Genomic DNA, 21,498 nt, shown 5'->3' with positions numbered 1-21,498 from the left:
CCATCTTTGGGAACAGATATGGATAGAATCCCTCACACCTCTAGACCTGCAGGAAGGTAAAAATTACCCCGCAGCCTAGAAAGTACCACACTGCCCCAAGGCAGACTGACAAGCCGGGAGAGGGAGACACGAGGGAAGAAATCAGTTTGGTGGATCGGAAGGAACCCTATCTAGAACTCCGAAGACACCATCTCGCAGACCCACAGGTCGGAGATCAGGGAGGTTCACCCAGTTGTGAACAGAAAGTCGACCCTCCACCCCAGAGACGGGTAAAGGAAGCTACATACATTGGCGGGTTCGGATGCCGGCGCTATTGGCTTACGCACCCAGGGACGTTTTAGTCCCCCAGCGGAGCCTCCTGACTGGCGAAAAAATACCACTTTAGCGTGGGAAAATGAAGGACCCGGCCGACGGCGGGGCTCCTTCCCCCTGGAAGTCTGAGGGAGGCGAGTACTCTTCCCTCCCGTGACATCTTGATAATGTCATCCAGCGAGGACCCAAAGGGTCTCCCACACATAAAGGGTAAATCTGCCAGGGCGTATGTTAGAGGCCTGGCCAGCAGACCAGCATTCCAACCCGAGAAGGCGGCAACCATCTCCAAGACCGAAGCCCTGGATACCAAGGGCGCGGCATCTAGTGAAACACCCCAGACATAAACAAGGCACTGGACCAGCTGGGCAGTTAGCCTAATAACTTCGGGAGAGAGTCGGTGCTCCTCCACTGTCTGGTGCAAAAATGTTCACTTCATAAGCGACTGGGACCCCAGCGTAGTACAATAAGCCGCAAGGCAGACCCCAGCATGGTAGACATGGACCGGGTCAGTACTTCGGATCATCGAACAGTCAGATCCATACATGTGGGGTTCCCGCAATAGGGGGGGGTGGTCACCTATACATGACCCCCGGAGGGTCCACCACCAGAGAAGAGGCCCACCTCTTGAAAGGGCTCTCCTTAAAGGGGTGGTGAGGGACTACAAAAAGCCCTCAGCGGCTTTTCTCATTCCGCATTCAGGAATTATTAAAAAAGAGGGCACAGGAGGAAAAACCTACACAGAGCGGTCTGGTTTGCAAAAAAAGACCGAGCCCTCAGCGGAAACCCAGCTGCACTAACCAGCTAAAGAGAGTCCCTTGCAGCAGTGAGAAGCTCACCCAAAAATGCCTTATCCTGCAGACCCAGGTACCTGGTCCATGGCAGAGCATTCCCCAGGGGCTAACGGGGGGAGGAGGCACTCTTAACCCCCGCCCGACCGCAGTCCACACCCTGGCACCAAAAGGTCCAGGACCAACAATAAAAAGCACCCCTGGGAAACTCAGGCACTAAACATCTGCTGACAGCATGTTGGTGGAAGGATCAGGTACAGACTCCAAAGTTTAGTAACACATATACATGTTGTATATGTATACACAAAAAAACGGACGCTCCCAGGCCCTATTCAGGGAATCTCACCTCTTGCTGCACTGACCAGGGCATCCAGGGGACTCACCTCGGGAGGGGACTGCCCAGCGCTGCCATCCGTCCGCAGCACACGGCGTGTGGGGAGGAAAGAACCCGTGAGGTAACTTGCGGAAGCCGAAGGGACCTGTGTGCGCCGTAGGATTCAGCACTAGGGGCCAGGACTATCCAAAGATGGCCGCCGAGCGTTTAGAACATGGCCACAAGAAAATGGCCGACCGCAATTTAGCCTGCGCAATGGCGCGGCTACGACAAAATGGCCGCCAATGGGGTTTTCAATAAATTTGAAAAACCACCCAAAAAATGGCGCCAGCGTCAGCAGGATGGCGGCAAAGTGCCACATTTAAACAGTAAAAGCCTTTTAAGGCTTAAAAAGTGCCAAAAAGACAAAGCCCCTCATAGGAAAGCCCCAGTTACAACAGACTCAGGCCAGATACAGTCCCCTCAGGCAGGCCCCCCCCCCCCCCCCCCGACAATATACATGTTGTTTATGTATAAAATATTTTTTTTTAACAAGGCAGCAGAGAGAAAAGAGCAGGGAAGGGAGGAGAAGAGGACCCCCGAACGCCAGGAATGACCAGCCGTACCAACCCACCGAAGTGGGAGGGACTGTACTTACCCGTCCGAGCGAGGACTCACTGACGCATTCCTGACAGACCTACAACCGCAATGGAGGTAGCTGTCGGCCCGGTCCACTGTGAGAGGCAACACCACAGCCCAGTCATATGTGAACCTCAAAGCTCACTGGCCACCCCAGGAGTCATGGGGTACGGCGTGGTAGACCAAGCCTCTTTGCATAGGTGTGCCCACACTTGCTGGTCGGACTGAGTAGACTACAAGGATCTATATTATCCAGCCTGTCACTCAGCCGACAGTTGAAAGAAGATTCTTCAAGAAAAAGTGAAAATAAAATTTCTCCTCAGGGCGCTGGGCCCAAGGGGAGCCATACGTCCATTCTCCTTGCTAGGCAGAACAAAACTGAGGCTGCATGCTGCACTGAGGAGGGTTATGTTTGGAGGGACCGCCCCCTAGGCGGGGCTGTTCAACTCTGTTAATGTAACATGTATTTAATGATCCAACATGTTTCTGCCTAGTCCTCTCCTGTAAACAGGGAATATAACCCACTTGTCAAGACTTAAGGAGCTGTGTCCATCCATGGACGATAAGAGAAAATCTGTTTGGCGGACAAGAGAGAAACTATCTTGTACCCCGAGGAAACTACTTCGCAAACCCAGCAGTCAGAAAGAAGAGACATCCACAGAGCCGCAAAGCCGGCCCCCCACCCGAGAGACGGGCGGGGGCAGACCTTCATGCGGAAGCAGGTTTGTCCGCAGGCTTGTAGACCAGGGGCGCTTCTGCCCCTCAGCGGGCGCCTTAGCGCCCTAGGAACGTTTACCTGTCGCACCTGGCAGACAAAAAAACGCTTGGGGGGGGGGGGGTAAAGAAGGGCCCCTGCCTACGGCGAAGCTCCTTACCCTTACCAGATTGTGGGCGCAGTGCTCCAACCTCCCGTGGCATCCTTTATGTCATCTAGAGAAGCCCCAAAAGGCATTTCACCCTTAAAGGGTAAGTCCACCAAGGCCTTCTTAGAAGACTGGTCCGCAGACCAACACTTCAGCCAGACAAGGTGGTGCAACACCACCGCGTAGGCCGAGGCCCTGGAGAGCAAGGGAAGCGTATACAGGGCTGACTCACAGACAAATTTTAGGCCCTGCACCAACTGGTCGGCCAGCGCCACACAGTCTGGAGGGGCTTGATGCTGCTCCAACTCCTGAAGCAACAAAACATACAAAATTGTAGCGCTGAATATTATGATAAGAAGAAACACCAACAAGTGTATAAAACTATATTTGGTTAATAAAAAAGTCCAAATAATATATTGAATGGTGGAAACTTGATAAATGGATAGGACTGGGTGAATAAATCCAGATCAACAATGATTCCCACTGAACGTGATGTACAATTGTGAGATGCCCACCACCAATAAGAAAGAGGCTTACCAGATGAATTGAACCCTAATGAGCCTACGCCCAGAGGGTCAATAAAGCTTAGAATGTATATGAAAGATGTAACAGCATGGGACCAAGTATCCAACCAGCAAGGTGCAGCGAAGCCGTCAATCAAGGGAAGGTATATAATACTTGGAGATGACTCTCAGATGGTCAAACCATAGCCCGATATGGAGAAGAAAATGGAAAGGCACATAGCATAATACCGTAGATAAATTAACGTTTTAATAACGGTTAGAAACACTTAGATATGTGGACGAAAAGAACATTCTGATCAAAATGTGCAAGGCAGCAGTGGAGTCACCCAACGCGTTTCACAAAAACTTGCATCGTCTGGGGTATGTCTCCACTGATGCTGCTCTTGCTTAAAGGGACACTAAAGGCAGATTTTTTTTTTTTAAATAACAAACATGTTATACTTACCTCCGCTGTGGTGTTCGTTTTGCAGTGACCCGGATCCGTGTCTTCTGGGGTCCCTCGACGGCTGTCTCGGCTCCTCCTCGCAAAAGCTTTCCACGTTCATGCGAGCTCCCTCGCATGGTGGAAAGCTTTTGCGAGCGCGCTCCCGTGATACATCGGCGGCCATAGCTGCCAACTGTATCACACGCCCCCGCGTCATCCGCTGTGATTGACAGCAGCCAATGGCTGCGCTGCTATCAATCCGCCCAGCCAATCAACGGCCAGGCTGGGACCCGAACAAGATAACAAGCACGCGCCTGGGACTTTCAAACGGTGAGGTAAGTAAAACGGGGGCTCGGGGGGCCAGTGCTGTCAGATGTTTTTTTACCTTAACGCATAGGATGCATTAAATTTTTTTTTTTTACCTTTACAACCCCTTTAAATGTACAATCTGACCCCCATCATGGGTACATCCCCCGGGAGCTCGTCCAATCAAAGACCACTCTAATGGATCAAAACAAGTCCCTGATGTAGATAAATACCTTGATATGAAAACAGGTCCAAAGGGCCAAATTGGTTGATTGCTGAAATGAATATTTATGCATTTATTCAAGCTAGGGGATGATAGACTATACAGCTGAATGTGTTGGCCAATCACGCACCGCCATGCGCTGACGCGGTGTCACATGGCTCATCGTGTGAGCCTCCGCAATAGGTCAATCGCGCATCAGCGTGTGCATCCTTGCATCCTTGGGGTCATGTGATACGCACGTTGCGCTCCACGGTCTTAGCGTGAAAAGATTCAACCCAGTGATGTATAAGTGGGTGCGTGCCGTGTGACCTACGTCACACGACACGCCCGCCGTACGATGCGCATGCCAGACAGCACGCGCACTGCATTCCAGGATGGTTTATGCGGCACGCGTCTGACGCACACGCCGCACGACTTGCACGCAAAACGGTACCCACGCTGCTCTCCAAGGAGGTCCACGCAGCCTCGCAGCTCACAGAAACAGTATGGGAGATCTTATTGAATATACTACATAATAAAATGATAAAATAATAAAATGAACCAACAAAAAAATCGGGTCATCAAAACAGACAAGACCCACTGATAAGTGGGCCCAAATGTTTCTAAAAAAAGCAACAAAATCTAAAAATTGTACTAAAAATAGGGAAGAAATACTAACGTATAAAATGCTAGGATAAAAATCTAAATAGGATACGCCCATTGTATAGGTCCCCGAAACACGCCGAAAAAGGGGGAAAGAACATAAGTACAACTTTGTATAACAAAAAACTGGGTCCAGAAAGTAATAATCTCACATTGGACGAACCCCCATAAGGATAAAATGGCTGTGCATATACATATGATAAATAGACACATTAAAATAAGAAAATGTTAAAAAATGAAGGAAGGAACTTAAAAAAAAAAAAAATTAAAAAGAAAAAAAATATGATGGAAAAACAATAAATATGATTACTACAGAGGATACCTAAAAATAAGAGATATAGTAGTCAATACTAATATCCACTTTATGATTTGTTGATAAAAGAGTTGACATCCCACTCAACGTTAAGTCCCAACGGCGTGTGTGTTCCCAATTGGTAGATCCAAAAGGTCTCAAGCTGGGACACACCACGAGTCTTAGGACTACCCCTCCATGGGGGAATGAACTGATCGATAATTAAAAACTGTGTACCGGTTGGATTCCTATCATGATGTGCTCTATAGTGTCTAGGCACAGTGTGATGGATATCTCCGCTAGGGATAAAAGCTATGTGCTCTCCAACTCTCACCGAAAATGTGCGAATGGTGCGTCCAACATACTGTTGGCCGCACGGACAGGTGATGAGATAAACCACATATTTGGTCCCACATGTGCAGAAATGTTTTATAGGGTATGTTTTCCCCATAACCGAGGAACGAAACTCTAAACTTTTAGTCCTACCGGAAATATTATGTTTACAAACGGTACATTTCTTGCATGGGTGATAGCCCACTAACTGATGGAAGAAAAAAGGGCGAGTTGGAGGATTGATAATGTTCGGTGCAATTTATTTTTTCTTTGAAGCGTGGGCGCGCCTCTAAACACCACTTTTTGCCCATTCTGGTAATACAGTACTCAAAACCCGATCATTTCTAAGTATCTCCCAGTGTTTAGTGACGATTGATTTCACTTGTTTATACTGGGTAGAAAAGGATGTGCGTAAGGCCCATTTGAAGCTATCATCTTGGTCTCGCTTAGGTTTAATCTCAAGCAGGGAACTCCTGTTAGTCTCTAAGGTAGTTCTGAGATCTAGTTCAATAGTTTCAGGATCGTATCCTTTGTCAACGAACCTCTGTTTAAGCATGTTGGCCTGTACGTTGAAAGTGTCAATGTCTGAATAATTTCTACGTAATCTGAGGAATTGAATCCGGGGTATTGAGTTAACCCATGAAGGGTGGTGACAACTATCATTAGGAATGAAACCATTCCGATCTGTCTTTTTTAAAAAAAAGTTTTAAACTGGAACCGATTATCGACAATACTGATCTCAAGATCTAAAAATTGGATCGTTTCTTGGCTGGCTGTATAAGAGCTATGCCTCTATCATTGCAATTCAAGTGTCTCAAGTGACGCCATGCTGCCATCACAAAGGAGGAGGATGTCGTCTATATATACCTAGCCCACAACACCAATGAATCCGTGTCGTAGGCATAGACGACATCCTCCTCCCATTTGGCCATAAACAGGTTGGCAAGGCTAGGGGCATATTTAGCACCCATGGCGACACCACGTAGTTGGAGGTAAAACTGGTCATTTAACCAGAAGTAACTACGCTTAGTAGCAAATTCCAGAAGTTCCATAATAAAATCCGTTTGAAAAAGGGCCAACGTTGGATCCTTCTTTAAATAGTACTGTACCGCCTCAAAGCCTCCATCGTGTGGAATACATGTGTAAAGCGAGGCTACATCAGCTGTTACCATAATGTAATCACCTTGTATATTCACCCCTTCCAATTTCCTTATTGTAGCGCCCGTATCTCCCAAATAGGACGGTGACCACTTGACCAGCGGCTGTAAAAAATTGTCAATGTACCAACCCATGCGTGAAGTTAAGGAGTCGATCCCACTGACAATAGGTCGACCGGGTGGGTGGACAGAGTCTTTATGGACCTTGGGTCGATAGTATCTTGTAGGTATCCTGGGAACCGTAGGAACCAAAAAAAAAAAAAAAAAAAATAGGATTTTTGTACTCACCGTAAAATCCATTTCTCTGAGTTCATGAACGGACACAGCAGCATTGACCTTAGGGTTATGTACATTTTCTCTAGAAGAGACTAGGCAGAAAAAAAACGCACTTTAAGTGTTAAAAACACTTCTCAGTACAGCAACTCCCATGGAGGCATGTCCCCCAGGTATATCCCACTCTCTGGAAGCATCCAGCCTCAGTTCGTAGACAAGCAGTACAAACAAAAGAGGGGTGGGTGCTGTGTCCGTCCATGAACTCAGAGAAATGGATTTTACGGTGAGTACAAAAATCCTATTTTCTCTTTCGCTCGTGGATGGACACAGCAGCATTGACCTTAGGGACGTCCCCAAGCAGTGTCAAAAAAACACAGCAAACCAGGTTTCACCCCAAACAAACCAGAGTTCCTCAACGGAGGAACTTCAATCTTAAACTGCCGCCTGTAACACCTTGCGGCCAAATGAGGCATCCGAAGATGCACTCACATCCACCTTAAAATTTTTTTGAGAAGGTGCGGATTGACGACCAGATCGCCGCCTTACAATCTGTAAGACAGGCGCTTGATGACGGAAAGCCCAAGAGGCACCAATCGCCCTGGTCGAATGCGCCGTAACCGGGAAGGGGGGCGTCCGCCCCTTTAGGGCATAGGCCTGAAGCACGACCTGTCTAGGTCCACCTAGAAATGGTGGCTGCCAAGACCGCCAGACCTTTTTAGGACCAGTCACCGACACGAACAGCGAGTCCGACCTCCGAAACGGAGCCGTAGCAGACAGGTACAACCGTAGGGGCTCAAACCACGTCCAAAAAAAGTAAAGTGGTCTCCGAGTTTTTCGGCTGAGGGCATAAGGATGGAAGAACAATGACCTCATTAATGTGAAAACCGAAACAACCTTTGGAAGGAATGATGGCTGTGGTCGCAGCACCACCTTATCCTTATGGAAGACTAAATAGGGAGCCTTGCAAGACAAGGCCGCAAGTTCAGATACTCGTCTGACCGAAGTAATTGCCACCAGAAACACCACTTTGAGACAAAGTCAACAAGGGGATCTTCCGAATGTCCTCAAATGGAGCTTCTTGAAGCGCCGAAATAAAGAAATTCAATACCATGGAGGTATCGGAGGCCGCACAGGAGGGGCCATATGCCGGACCCCCTGCACAAATGTACGCACCAGTGACTGCGACGCCAAGGGTCGCTGAAAGTAGACAGCTAGGGCCGAGATCTGACTCTTCACCGTACTCAAGGCTAGAGCCTGAACAACTCCACGCTGTAAAAACAGCAGAATTCGGTCCTTCAACACCTGGCTCTCAAGAGCCACGCCGTCAAAGCCAGCGACTGTAAAGCAGGGTGAAAAATAGGACCGTGCTACTGCAGGTCTTCTCCCAGGGGTAGACGCCAGGGAACAGCTACCACCAGACCCACGTACCAGGGACGGCGAGGCCAATCCGGGGCGATCAGGATTGTTGGTATCCCCTCAGCTTCCACCCTGCGTAGCAGGCGAAGAAGCTGCAGGGAAGGGAAGGCGTATATTCGGCGTTAGTGACCCCAATGGCGCCACCAGCGCGTCTGACGCGTCCACCCACGGGTCCCTTGATCTGGTCACCATTCGTGACACCTTCCGATTGAGACGGGATGCTCGAAGGTCCACGTCTGGAGTGCCTTATTTCTGAACACCTCCGTGTGTAGCGACCGTTCTCCTTGGTCCAGCTTTTGGCGACTTAGATAGTCGGCTTGCCAATTCAGCACCACCAGAATGTACACCGCCGACAGAGCTGGAACGTAGCTTTCGGCCCACCGGAGGATGTACGCGACTTCAGTCGCCACAGTCTAGCTTCATGTGCCCCTCTGGTGATTGACGTATGCCACTGCCGTGGCGTTGTCGGACTGGCTACTGACCGGTCGGCCTTGTAGGCCCAGAGACCGCTTGGAGAGACACCACTTGATCGCTCGAAGCTCCAGTACTTTGATCGGAAGACGGGACTCCTCCTGAGTCCAACGCCCCTGGGCTGACTGGACACCCCAGACACCCACCAGCCGGAAAGGCTGGCATCCGTTGTGATCAATTGTCCAGTGACACGGCAGAAAACGAATTTTCATTACTGAGTACCGGAGATGTCAGCCACCACACTAGGGAGGACTTGGTCAGTCGACTCACCTGAATCTGGTAATCCAAAGACGAAGGAAGCTTGTTCCAACATGACAGAATCTCGTTCTGTAACACTCAAGTGTGGAATTGGGCAAACGGGACTGCCTCGAAAGAGGCCACCATCAGACCCAGTACTCTCATGCAAAGGCGAAGCGACGCCAATTTCTGTGTCACCAACCGCCGCACCGCAGATTGCAGAGTCCGCAGCTTCTCCGCTGGGAGGAAAACTTTTGCCTCCGAAGAATCCAGGACCAACCCCAGATACTCCAGCCGCTGAGACGGTACTAGTACTGACTTCTGTATATACAGTAGCCAACCAATTTTCCTGGAGGGTCTGACAGGCGATAGACACGTCCTCTTCTAACTCTGAGGTTGAGGAAGCTCTCGGAAAAGAAGGTCGTCCAGGTTTGCCATGATAGCGCTGCCGCAGCAGGGCCTGAATCGGGGCGAGCACCTTGGTGAAAACCTGTGGTGCCAAGGCCAGGCCGAACGGGAGGGCCACAATTTGAAAGTGGTGCTCTCCGATCGCAAAACGCAGAAATCTCTGGCGTTTTGCACATATGGGGATATGCAGGTAGGCATCCTTGATATCCCAGGACGCTAAGAAATCCCCCTGACAGAGCGCTGCTATTACTGAGCGCATAGACTCCATCCTGAGCTTTTGTACCGTTACACCCCGTCCTTCTTGGGGATACAGATTGGAGTAAAGCCGCTGAGAAAACGTTCCTGCGAGGGAACCGGCACAATCATTCTTCTGACCAGCAGATCCTGGACAGCCCTTGACCGATCTTTCAGGCGACCCGGAGGCAGCCGGAGGTTGGAGGGAAAAACTCTGTTTGGCGGACAAGAGAGAAATTCTATCTTGTACCCCGAGGAAACTACTTCACACACCCAACGGTCGGAAAGAAGAGACCTCCACCGAGCCGCGAATTCGCGAGCCGCCCCCCCCACCCGAGTTGTGGGGGGGGCAAACCTTCAGGCGCAGGTAGGCTTGTCCGCAGGCTTGTTGGGCTTGCGGTACCAGGTGCGCTTTTGTCCTTCAGTGGACCCCTTAGCACCCTGAAAATGTTTTTGTCGCACTTGGCGAGCGAAAAGACCGATTGGGGGTAGTAAATGAGGGCCCTTGCCTACGGCAAGGCTCCTTTCTCTTCCCAGACTACGGGAGCAGAGTGCTCTACCGCCTGTGGCATCCTTTATGATGTCATCCAAGGAAGCCCCGAAAAAGCTGTTCACCCTTAAAGGGCAAGTCCAACAGGGACTTCTTAGAGGACTGGTCCGCAGACCATCATTTTAGCCACACAAGGCGGCGTAGTGCCACCGCGGAGGCCCTGGAAAGCGTATCCAGGGCCGACTCGCAGACAAATTTGAGACCTTGGACCAAACTGGTCAGCCAGGTCAACGCAGGTCTCCGAAGCATTTTGCGCCTCCAGCTCCTGCACCAGGGACTTAGCCCGTTCAGTAAAAGTCTGTGACACCAGAGCCCCGGCCAAAACCGGTCTCACTGCCGACCCCACCACTGTGAATAAAGAGCGGGCCACAGCCTCAGCTCTCCTGTCTGTGGGGTCCTTAAAGGCGGGAGCCCCTTCCACAGGCAACGTGGTAGCTTTGTTAAGACTGGACACAGGGGGGTCCACTGACGGAGGAGATACCTTTTTGGGGAGGATTTCAAAAACAGTGGGTAACGGACCGCAAAGTACTTTAGTACAGCAACAGCTTTCTGCGGTCAATCCCATTCCTTGTACAACAAGTCGTCTGGATACGGAACACAAGGAAACACTTTCGCGGCGCGGGCTGGCTTGCGGAACCCAAAAGAGACCTGGCATCTGATGCCTCCGCCAAATCCTCAAGTTTTAGAGTATCCCGCACCGCAGTGATAAAAGCTCCAATAAATGTCTTATCCTGCTTTGACCCTGAAGCAGAATCATCCTCACTGTCCGCGTGGGTAAAGTCTGCATCCTCTGACATCCTCCTGCAACCCTAGAATATTTTTTGTGTTTAAGCTTTTGATCACGATCTTTTTCAAGAAAATTCTGCAAATTGGTGGAAAGGGAGAGATATTCTAGGGAACTCTTGTGTGAGGACAACTTTTCACTGAGTTCCTTAATCTCTGTCTAATGCAGCAACTCTAACTTTTTTTTTAGAGATCAAAACATCTCAATCCGCCTGATCGGGCGCAGATCGAGGGAGTCTTAAGCATTGTTGAACAATGTATTTGGGGTTGGGGGGGGGGGGGGGGGGGGGTATATGTGGTGTATGTGGTCTCGGAAAGGTATTCTATATAGGTATGTTTGATTGTGGTTTTTTTTTTGGTTGATATTGGTGGCCTCAGAATTGATCGGGAGTCTCCCCTATGTCAAGCAGAAGTCTGATTTCAGGCATGAAAAGAAAAGATAGGGAATGGCAGCATTAAAAATTGCCACGTACAATGTACGGGGTCTGAACAGTCCAAATAAGCGATATCAGATATTGCAGGAAATGAGGAGACTCTCAATCAATATAGTGTTTTTACAAGAAACCCATTTAAAAACAACGTCAGAGACAAGACTAAAATCTAAAGACTTCCCTACTTGGTATCACAGTTATTCTCCGAATAACAAATCAAAAGGTACCGCAATTGGGTTCGACAGAAATACACATTTTATTCCAGAAGCTATAGCAATGGACCCCGAGGGTAGATATCTATTTATAAAAGGTTCTATGTTGAATGTGAAATATACACTAGCAAATATGTACTGCCCTAATGGGAGATCGGCTGTATTCTTGAAGAAAATCCTGTACAAATTAGAAAGATTTAGAGAAGGTAACTTGATTCTTACAGGAGATTTTAATTTTGTTTTCGATCCAGTTTTGGATACCCAACCGGTGTCAATGAGATCAGAGGGAAAATACCTAAGGGCAATCAAACAAAAACTCCACCAAATGCAATTGGTAGAAGCATGGAGAATTCTGCATCCAAGGGAGAAAGATTTTACATACTTCTCACCGGTTCATAGGTCATATTCAAGAATAGACCATATCATTCTAGATCATCGGCTACTGGAAGGACTGAGAAGTATAGATATAAAATCTATAACACTGTCAGATCATGCCCCAGTGGTGATGTCTCTAGATGTAGGGGAGGTTCCGAGGGAGCAGAAAATTTGGAAAATAGATGAATCACTTCTAAATAACAACAAGATAGCCGATGATCTGGAAAGGGATATGTGTCTATTCTTTCAGGAAAATGACATAGAAAACGTCGCCCCCTCGACGCTATGGGAAACACACAAGGTATTCATGAGAGGGAGGTTGATCGCTGAAAAAGCTAAAAGAAAGAAAATTAGGCAGGCACAGAAGCAAAAGTTATTAGAGGAAATTTGGAGCTTAGAACAGCTACATAAAAGATCACAGGTAGAAGAGACCTATAAATTATTGAGCAGGAAGAGAGAGGATCTATGTAGCATGTTAGAACTGGAAACAAAATGGGTATTTAATAAAATGAATAATAATTTCTATGCTTTGGGGAATAAACCAGGTAGATTCTTAGCAAGGACTATTAAACCACGAAACTCACAACATTTTATTCTAAAAATAAAGGATAAAAAGGGAGAACTGAGACACTCTACGAAGGAAATAATTAGAATATTTCAGGAGTACTATCAAAACTTATATAAGGTCAATCAAGAACAGGGTATAATTGAAACCCAGAATAAGAGAAGGAAGATTAAACAATATCTAGAAAAGGTAAAGATCCCGGGCCTATCGGAGGAAGTAATCAGTAGGCTAGAGGGGGAAATTACAAAAGATGAAATAAGCCAAACAATAAAGAACATCAAGATGGGGAAAAGCCCTGGCCCAGACGGGTACACTTCAGCTTATTATAAGAGATTCGGGGAGACTCTGGGGCCCTTCTTCCAAAAGTATATGAATTCCATCGGGGGAGGTATGAGAATACGGGAGGAGGCTCTAGGGGCTCACATAACCCTGATTGGAAAAGAAGATAAGGACCCCTCATTATGTGCAAGTTATAGGCCCATATCCCTGATCAATGTGGATATAAAAATCTATTCAAAAATCCTGGCCGAGAGAATAAGACCACTTCTGCCCGAATTGATCGAGAACGACCAGGCGGGATTTGTACCGGGGAGGGAAACGAGGGACAATATTCTGAGAGCCCTGTTCTTGATACAAAAGGCCAAAAAAAGTAAGAAATCAACATTGTTTCTCTCATTGGATGCCGAAAAGGCATTTGACAGGGTGGACTGGGAATTTTTGCTAGCCACCCTGTCACATGTCGGTTTGGGTCCAAATATGCTTAGGTGGATAGGGGCATTATATTCCAGCCCCTCGGCTCAGGTGAGGGTAAATGGCACCCTGTCAGATAGATTTCCACTTTACAACGGGACCCGTCAGGGATGCCCGCTCTCTCCCCTCCTGTTTGTTCTGACATTGGAGCCGTTAATGGAGACAATAAGAAGGAATAGGGAAATAGAGGGGATAGAAGTGGGAGGGAAGGAGCATAAGATCTCTGCGTTCGCGGATGACATGCTGTTGTATGTATCTAACCCGAAGAAAACACTTCCGACGATATTGGCTGAATATGAGAGATATGGGGAGATCTCAAATCTGAGAATCAATCAAGAGAAAACAGAGATCTTGAGCATCTCGGTGGGTCGTGGAGAGCGCAGGGATTTAGAGGCTTTATACCCATTTAGGTGGATACAGAGGAGAATGAGATACCTGGGGGTATTTCTATCTACTACCGACAGGTACATATATGAAGATAACTATATTCTCCTTTTAAACAAAATAAGATCAGAGCTAAAGGGCTATAGCATAAGTAGAGTGTCCTGGTTAGGAAGGGTAAATACAATAAAGATGATACTACCTAAAGCCCTATATATTTTCCAAACCCTCCCGATTGGAATCCCAGAAGCTTTTTTCAGAATTCTAGGTAGGATAATAGGGGGATTCATATGGAGGGGTAAGAAATCCCATATAGCAGTAGAAATTCTGAACAGACCCAGGCATGAAGGAGTACTCTTGCTCCCAAATTTTAAACGGTATTTTGAGGCCTCGGTACTTAGGAGGATGACGGATTGGTTCTTGAGGGAGGGAAGGGAGAAAAAGAAATGGGTAGAAGTAGAAGAAAGTCTAAGTGCCAATAAACTAGGAGGGAAAATATGGGTACCGAAAAGTATATGGGACTGCCCCAGGATGCTCCAACGATCACAAAAGAAACATATAAAATATATGATAGAATATGTAAAAGGGAAGAATGGCCATACAACAGTCCACTGATGCATCTTACAGGAACAGACTACTTTAAGCCGGGTAGGGAAGGAGGCTTATTCCAGAGGTGGGGAACATCAGAAACATTAAAACTGAGGGATGTGATGAAAGGGGCAGATATGTGTTCCCTTACAGAATTACGAGAAAGATATGGTGCACTCCCTGGAGATACTTGGAGATATAGGCAAATTAAACATTCCATAAACACACTACCGAAACCATTACGAGCCCCAAATGATTTAAATCAATGGGAAAAATGTACCCTCCTAGGAGGAATAGTAAAGCAGGGACTCTCCAATATCTATAAAATCCTGACACCTAATGGCAAGCCGGAGGCATTGAAGGTAGTTGAAAATTGGGAGGTAGAATTGAACCAGACAATCTGCACAAAAAAAAAAAAAAAAGGAAGATACTTGATTACGTCCATTCTACGTCAATGGACGCTACAGTTAAGGAAATGAATTATAAGCTTCTGTGTAAGTGGTATTATGTTCCAACGAGAATGCACAGGATAGATAGAGGGATATCTCCCCTATGCTGGAGATAGTGCGGGATGGAAGGATCCCATGCCCACATATGGTGGCAATGCCCCCTGATCCAGGTTTATTGGAAGGAGGTATTGGCACAGATAAAGGAGATCAGTGGATACGAGGTAAAACAAGACCCCTGGGAATGTCTATTTCACAACTCGGAAATGACGAGGAAAAAATATAGGGGGTCTATGGTTCCGCACCTTTTAAATGGAGCCAAGATGCTTATCCCTAGGAACTGGAAAAAAAAAAAAAAAAAAAAAAAAGAAGAGGTCCCCACCATAGAGGGATGGTTCCGTGAAGTAGACAGAATTAGAAAGATGGAGGACCTGTGGGCATCCCAGGGTAACCCCTGGAGGGGACAGGAGGGGGTGTGGGAGGGATGGAGGAGGTTTAGGGAGGGGAGAGGGGGGGAGATAGCGGGAGCGGTAGGTGGAGATGGGGTAGATCCCCCCTAATTACTCTCCCCTCCCCAATTTATTTATTTTATTTTTCTCTTTTTCTTTGGTTTATTTTATTTTAGTGTTTTATCTTTATTTATTTAACTTATTCTATATATATATATATATATATATATATATATATATATATATATATATATATATATATATATATATATATATATATATATATATATATATATATATAGGCAGTGCAGAATTATTAGGCAAATGAGTATTTTGACCACATCATCCTCTTTATGCATGTTGTCTTACTCCAAGCTGTATAGGCTCGAAAGCCTACTACCAATTAAGCATATTAGGTGATGTGCATCTCTGTAATGAGAAGGGGTGTGGTCTAATGACATCAACACCCTATATCAGGTGTGCATAATTATTAGGCAACTTCCTTTCCTTTGGCAAAATGGGTCAAAAGAAGGACTTGACAGGCTCAGAAAAGTCAAAAATAGTGAGATATCTTGCAGAGGGATGCAGCACTCTTAAAATTGCAAAGCTTCTGAAGCGTGATCATCGAACAATCAAGCGTTTCATTCAAAATAGTCAACAGGGTCGCAAGAAGCGTGTGGAAAAACCAAGGCGCAAAATAACTGCCCATGAACTGAGAAAAGTCAAGCGTGCAGCTGCCAAGATGCCACTTGCCACCAGTTTGGCCATATTTCAGAGCTGCAACATCACTGGAGTGCCCAAAAGCACAAGGTGTGCAATACTCAGAGACATGGCCAAGGTAAGAAAGGCTGAAAGACGACGACCACTGAACAAGACACACAAGCTGAAACGTCAAGACTGGGCCTAGAAATATCTCAAGAATGATTTTTCTAAGGTTTTATGGACTGATGAAATGAGAGCGAGTCTTGATGGGCCCGTGGCTGGATTGGTAAAGGGCAGAGAGCTCCAGTCCGACTCAGACGCCAGCAAGGTGGAGGTGGAGTACTGGTTTGGGCTGGTATCATCAAAGATGAGCTTGTGGGGCCTTTTCGGGTTGAGGATGGAGTCAAGCTCAACTCCCAGTCCTACTGCTAGTTTCTGGAAGACACCTTCTTCAAGCAGTGGTACAGGAAGAAGTCTGCATCCTTCAAGAAAAACATGATTTTCATGCAGGACAATGCTCCATCACACGCGTCCAAGTACTCCACAGCGTGGCTGGCAAGAAAGGGTATAAAAGAAGAAAAACTAATGACATGGCCTCCTTGTTCACCTGATCTGAACCCCATTGAGAACCTGTGGTCTATCATCAAATGTGAGATTTACAAGGAGGGAAAACAGTACACCTCTCTGAACAGTGTCTGGGAGGCTGCGGTTGCTGCTGCACGCAATGTTGATGGTGAACAGATCAAAACACTGACAGAATCCATGTATGGCAGGCTTTTGAGTGTCCTTGCAAAGAAAGGTGGCTATATTGGTCACTGATTTGTTTTTGTTTTTGAATGTCAGAAATACCTATTTGTGAATGTTGAGATGTTATATTGGTTTCACTGGTAAAAATAAATAATTGAAATGGGTATATATTTGTTTTTTGTTAAGTTGCCTAATAATTATGCACAGTAATAGTCACCTTCACACACAGATATCCCCCTAAAATAGCTAAAACTAAAAACAAACTAAAAACTACTTCCAAAAATATTCAGCTTTGATATTAATGAGTTTTTTGGGTTCATTGAGAACATGGTTGTTCAAAAATAAAATGAATCCTCAAAAATACAACTTGCCTAATAATTCTGCACTCCCTGTATATATATATATATAGATATATCTCTCTCTATCTATATGGTGGGTAGTTATTATTAAGAACTATAAAGTATAATTTAAATAAGTAGTGCCCTTGATGGAAGGGATGATTTAGACATAGTCAATAAATGGGGAGGGGGCTCCCCCCCCCCCTTTTTTTTTTTTTTGATCACTAGAGTTGGAAGTAGGGGCAGGGGCTGCCCCCTTATAATTAAGAAGGCTTGGCACATACACATATAAGATGGGTGGGGGGGGGGGGGTCATCACCTCCTCATCTTCCCTTTTTTTTATTTTTTTTGGGCTCCCCTATCTTCCTCCTGAAAGAGGACGGGGATAGTAGAAGCCCCTTCTCTCTTGAGCCACAATGCAATAGAATTCTGAAATTTTAAAATAGGGAGGTCACAACAGGGATAATTACTATTTTATTTGTATTCTTATTTTTTTATTCACATATCGGTATGGGAGGTAGCTATCACTTAGAAATATAAAGGACAATTTAAAAAAGTAGTGCCCTTCGAAGTAAGGGATGATTTAGTCACATTTAAAAAATGAGGTGGGTATTTTTTCTTTTTCCTTTTTTTTTTTTTTCCCTTATTGTATCTTTGTCCCTCCCCCTTTTCTACATTCCTGCACCTTACCTACCTCTACCTGCCCTATTAGTACCTGTATTAGGGAACTAGTTGGACTGAATAGTACATATCCCATAGAGGTCGCCCCCCCCTGTCTCTAAGTGAGGTGGGGAGGGGGAGATGGAGGGGGGTGTATTTGTCTCCGCTCTTTACTTTACTAAAGAAGAGGGAAGGAAGGAGAAAAGGAAAAAGGGGTCACCTTATGTAAACCAAAACAAGGGGTTTTAAGGAGACCATGTATTTGTTGTTAAATGTATGTTAGTATATAAATGTAAGAATGTCATGTTGATGTTAAGTTTTTGTTGAAAAATATTTAATAAAAAGTTAAATAGAGATCAAAACATCTAAAAATTTGATTCCGGCGTCATTGAAATAATTAAACCAGGAATCTATTTCAAGGTCCCCCTGTTGGGGTTGTACCTCCCCACCTGAGGCTTCTTGGCACCATCCGGTCGGAAATGTATTGATCTAAAAATACTAGATCCCATTGGAGGTGCAGTTCAGATGACATGGCATTCTTAAGTCTGGTGAATAGACCTCCTGAGTCACTTCCCGTGGCTGTGAAAACACCTTCCGTGTTCACAATGCGGGACGCTCTATAATCAAATACATCCATGTGGATGTAAACCCTGAGAAATTAATAGCAGCGAAAATGAGTCACAAAAGGCAAAAGACAAAACAAATAAATCTGCGCTATCCTAACAGTGAGCAGCTACAAACAATCCAGTGAACAAAGGAAAGCAACAAACAAAACATACAAAATTGTAGCGCTGAATAATATAAGAAGACACTGATTGTCTATATAGAAAACACCAAGTGTATAAAACTATATTTGGTTAATAAAAAAGTCCAAATAATATATTGAATGGTGGAAATTTGATAGATGGATAGGACTGGGTGAATAATTCCAGATCAACAATGATTCCCACTGAACGTGAACGTGATGTACAATTGTGAGATGCTCACCACCAATAAGAAAGAGGCTTACCAGATGAATTGAACCCTACGCCCAGAGGGTCAATAAAGCTTAGAATGTATATGAAAGATGTAACAGCATGGGACCAAGTATCCAACCAGCAATGTGCAGCGAAGCCGTCAATCAAGGGAAGGTACACAATACTTGGAGATGACTCTCAGATGGTCAAACCATAGCCCGATATGCAGAAGAAAATGGAAAGGCACATGGCATAATACCGTAGATAAATTAACGTTTTAATAACGGTTAGAAACACTTACAGATATGTGGACAAAAAGAACACTGAAGAAAAAAAGAACTCCTGAAGCAATAACTTTGCCCGTTCAGTAAGTGTCTGTGACACTAGAGCCCGGCCAAGACCGGAATCACCGCCGACCCCACCACTGTGAACATGGAGCGGGCCACAGCCTCAGCTCTCCTATATGCGGGGTCCTTGAAAGCAGGAGCCCCTTCCACAGGCAACGTGGTCGCCTTGTTCAGTCTGGACACAGGGGGGTCCACTGACGGAGGAGAGGTCCACTTTTTCAGGAAGTCCTCCTCAAAAGGATAACGGACCACAAAGCATTTTGGAACAGCAAAAACCTTTTGCGGCCAATCCCATTCCTTGTACAAAAATGTTTCCAGATAAAAACCACAAGGAAACACTTTCGCAGTGCGGGCCGGCTTGCGGAACCCAAAAAGGGACCGACACCTCTGATGTCTCCACCGAATCCTCAATTTTCTGAGTATCCCGCACCGCAGTGATAAGAGCTCCCACTAGCGCTTTATCATGCGCTGACCCTGAAGCAGAGTCATCCTCACTGTCCGTGTGGACTAGGCCTGCATCCTTTGTCACCTCGGAACCAGGGCTGGGAGCAGTAGCTGGGCCCGATTCCATGTCAGAGGCATCTCCAGAAGAAGGCGCTTTTTACCCCCTCTGGCCACGCGCCGCTTCAATCCTGGCAACAAACGCCTCAAGGACTGCAGTCATAGCATCCACAGAGGCCGCAGGGGCACTAAGGGTTAACTCTGGCATGTCTGGGGGAGAAGCATCTGGTTCGGACGCCATGCTGACCCACCCTTTTGCCACCCTTGGAGAGCAAGGCAAGACCCACAGGCCACCCTCACACCCGCAGCAGAGAACCCCCCAGGCCTGTATGCCGCTGTCTGCCCCAGATCGCTGCTCCGTGCTGTGCCGTCCCTCAGGAAGTGTGCTGGAGCCGTTTGCGCCGTTATTTTAGCCACTAGCGGCAAAAACGCCTTCCAAAATTGCCGCAACATGCAAAAAGCATGTTGGCTACAAGAAAATGGGCACAAACTCTAATAAAGGTGCCCGGCGCGCCAAAATGGCGGCCAAGATTTGCACAGTAAAAAACACACACAGTGACACACAGCGAAAACATCCGGAACTCCAGGGCAGGCCCCCCCCCCGCACACACGGCAGCAAAAAGCACCCCCGATAGCAGACACAGCCCCCGGCTGGAGCCCCCCACCTCACGGCCGACCACCCAGAACGCGGGGAGGGAGAGGAAGGGAGCGAGGAAAGCAGGGCGGACCCCCGATCGACCTCCCCAGGAATGCACCAGTCGCACCACCCTGCCAAAGAATGGGAACTGTTACTTACCCGTCCTGCGACCACCAGCTGAAGGCATCCCGGACAGAACCAACGTCCGCGCAGTTACGGCATGGCTGTCGGCCCGGCACACTGTGACACGGACATAGAGCCCGGTCATATGTGTGCCCTGGAGCGCATAGCACACCGGCCACCCCTGGAGCAACGGGGCATGTCGTAGACGGCCCAGCGCGTAGCTAAAGGCCGGCACACGCTCTATGGCCGAACTTGGGGGGACTACAAGGATCGAGGATCCAGCCTGTCACCCAGTCGGCAGTTGATAGTTGATCTCAGGATCCAAAAATGCAGGAAAAGAAAGAAAAGCAAGAAAATTGCAAAAAAAGCCTCAGAGCACATGGGCATAGAGGAACCATGTCATTCTCCTTGCTAGGCAGAAAAAAAACTGGGGCTGCAGAGCAGAGAGTGGGGGGGATGTACCCGGGGGAACCGCCCCCCCTGGGAAGTACTGTGTGGAGTGTTAAACACTTAACAACATGCTGTTTTTTCTGCCTAATCAATCTCCTAAAAGAGAGGACAATACCCTAAGGTCAATTGCTGCTGTGTCCGTCCATGTACGGAAGAGAAATTATGCAGTCTGTATGCATACCACGTTCACAGCCAACGCCCTTCGCACAAAATTACACGTATTTGTCGGATGGAAATCCGATCGTGTGTACGAGGCTTAAGTGTCCTCTTTCTAATACCTCTGTTCAGATATAAAGGAGTTTCATTAGATGAGCCCATGAGATACAGACCCAGAATAAAGGAATTACTATGAAGTACCTTGAATTTCTATATTCACTCTGGTGTAAAGCTTAGGCACATATTAGTATTGTATAATAAACATGCATAATCTATGACCGCACTCAGTTTAAGCCTTGTTTAATTCCACTTAATATGCATATACAAAAACTCCAATTTTCGAATGTCTGGGTATTAATAATGTACAATGCTTGTTTTTTTCCCCCCAAACGGCTAGAAATAAAATAGTTAAAAAAGCAACATTTGTATGACTCTCTGAAATGAGAATCTTTTATTTATTGCAAGAAACTGCAAAAAAACAATAAAAAAAAATGGT

General features: G+C 46.6%; 1 protein-coding gene across 4 annotated transcripts in view; it reads right to left on the bottom strand.

Moving 5' to 3' along the window:
• Nucleotides 1–21,286: 21,286 nt before the first annotated feature.
• The window catches only part of MED15 (mediator complex subunit 15), a 107,009-nt gene continuing 106,797 nt past the window's right edge, over nucleotides 21,287–21,498 (bottom strand). For all 4 annotated transcript variants that reach the window (XM_040349294.1, XM_040349277.1, XM_040349300.1 and 1 more), the window contains one exon: nucleotides 21,287–21,498. This exon is cut by the window's right edge and continues 1,044 nt beyond it. The gene's annotated coding sequence lies outside the window, so the exon portion shown is untranslated.

The sequence above is a fragment of the Rana temporaria genome, chromosome 1 (genome assembly GCF_905171775.1).
Source record: "Rana temporaria chromosome 1, aRanTem1.1, whole genome shotgun sequence".
Classification (NCBI taxonomy): domain Eukaryota; kingdom Metazoa; phylum Chordata; class Amphibia; order Anura; family Ranidae; genus Rana; species Rana temporaria.
Note: the sequence above shows the minus strand (reverse complement) of the source record. Positions and strands in the feature narration are given on the sequence as shown.